At 43.5% G+C, this 2,289-nt stretch overlaps 1 non-coding gene across 1 annotated transcript; it reads right to left on the bottom strand.

Annotated features, from left to right (window-relative positions):
- Positions 1-1,128: 1,128 nt before the first annotated feature.
- On the bottom strand, positions 1,129-1,234 carry LOC118481564. The gene has a single exon (XR_004865774.1). It is a non-coding gene; the product is annotated as a small nucleolar RNA R71 (small nucleolar RNA).
- Between the last annotated feature and the right edge of the window lie 1,055 nt (positions 1,235-2,289).

Genomic DNA, 2,289 nt, shown 5'->3' with positions numbered 1-2,289 from the left:
ACGATCCTACACCGGTACTAAAAGCTCTTGGGTCCTTGGACGACCTTGGTATCTTACCAACGCTATACTACGCTCATGATGGGTGCACTTGCCCATATGTGTGTTTAGTGTTAGTAAAATATCGTGTTTTATAAATTTAATACTTGACTAAAGTGTAAAAGGGGTAAAAAAATACATAAAATCCTATCACACTACACACGCATCAAGTTTTTGGCGCCGTTGCCGGGGACACAAGGATTTTAAGAAAGTTAGGAATCAACGGCCTAATCGTTTTTTCTTATTTTTCTGTTTTTTTCGAATTTTTCTTAAATTTTCAGTTTCTGCAGAGCTCAGCACGGGCCGTGCCTGATCGGACACGGGTCGTGCCCAGCATTGTTACTGGCAGTTTTTATTTTCCGAGTTACAGAGAGTTGAGAACGGGGCCGTGTCGATGCAAGACGGGGCCGTGTCGGTGCAACACGGGGCCGTGTCGAACTCCCTAGTAACAGGGATCCGGAAAACAATTACTGTATCTCCGACCACGGGCCGTGTTCATCTAAGCACTGGCCGTGGTGAAACTTCTTACCAATGTTCTTTTTTGTTTTTATTGGCAGGACTTGGAACCCAGGCGCCACATCTGAACTTTCTACGAAGTGTATGAGCTCCAGTTCTAGTAGAGACATAAAAGAACCTCTAGACGAACCCGAACGCTTTCTAAGAAAAAGACTTAAAGCTAAAAACCAAGAGAAAGTTTCGGGGGACCCACTTCCAATGGTGGATCAACGTACCCTCATGGATTACCTACGTCCCACCGTAGGTAATCTCGACGCCGCTATCAATGCACCTAATGTCGAGGCCAACAACTTCGAACTTCGGCCGCATTTGATACAAATGCTCCAAAACTCCGCAACCTTCCATGGGCTTGCGGACGAAGATCCCCATTTACATATTACTAACTTCTTGGAAATATGTGATACTTTTCGGATCAATGGAGCATCAAACGATGCCATCCGCCTTCGAATGTTTCCATTTTCACTAAAAGACCGAGCTAAGGCTTGGCTCAATACCCTCCCAGTTGGCTCGGTAAACACCTGGGATTAACTAGCCCAAAAGTTTTTATATAAGTATTTCCCTCTTGCTAAAACAGCTAAATTAATGACTGAAATTAACACATATTCACAAGAGGATGGGGAATCCTTATATGAAACTTGGGATAGTTCAAGGAGCTACTAAGAAAGTGTCCTCATCGTGGTCTTGCGGTATGGCAACAAGTGACTTTCTATAATGGGTTGTTGCCACACACAAGACAAACACTTAACTCTAGCTCCGGGGGACTTTTAGGTAATCGTCGCCCAAATGAAATTTATAATCAAATTGAGGAAATTGCTCAAACCAATATTTAGTGGCACACTCCCCGAGGCACAAAATCTATTGCCCCAGGCGCCCATAAGGTTGATGAAAGCACCTCCTTGCAAGCTCAAATCGAGGCCCTTTCTTCAAAAATCAAAAAGTTAGAAATGGCAAAAACGGCCTCGGTTATGGCTTGTGAAGGGTGTGGTGGGCCACATGAAAATTGGAGTTGTATGAAAGAAATGGATAATCAAACTGAAACAGTAAACTATATTGATAATAGACCTAGGCCGTCGGGTCCTCCAACGGGTACCTACAACTAGGGATGGCGTAACCACCCTAACCTTGGTTGGAGAGAACCCGGCAATAGTAGTAATCAACAAAATCTAAACCAACGAACAAACTTTCAGCAACCAAGAAACGAGTCACAAAATTTCTCTCAACAACAACAAGGGGGACGAGAGAGGCTTGAAGATACCGTATCTCGCCTTATCTCAGACACCGAAAAGAAAAACTCGGATCGATTTCAACAACTGGAATCGAACTTTAGAAATCAACAAGCTAGTATTCAAAACATTGAAAAACAAATAAACCAACTAGCTCAAAATTTCTTCGAGAGACCACAAGGCGCGTTACCAAGCAATACCGAAACCAACCCAAAGGCGCAAGTACATCTCATCACATTGAGAAATCGTACCGTGGGTCCCGAGGAGGCCCCATTACCTCCAATTGAAAAGAGCTAATCTAGCCAAACCACAACTTCACCGACACCCCAACAAGAGACGGCTCCTCCACCAAATCAAGAGCCCACCAAGAATCCTCCGGTACCGTACCCCGGTCGGTTAATTCGCCAAAAGACCGATGAGCAATTCACAAAGTTGGTAAATTTACTAAAACAATTGCATGTTAATATTCCATTTATTGAAGTCCTAACCCAAATGCCTAAATATTCAAAATTTA

This window comes from Helianthus annuus, chromosome 8 (assembly GCF_002127325.2).
Source record: "Helianthus annuus cultivar XRQ/B chromosome 8, HanXRQr2.0-SUNRISE, whole genome shotgun sequence".
In the NCBI taxonomy this organism is placed as follows: Eukaryota; Viridiplantae; Streptophyta; class Magnoliopsida; order Asterales; family Asteraceae; genus Helianthus; species Helianthus annuus.
This window is presented reverse-complemented; position numbering and strand designations above follow the sequence as displayed.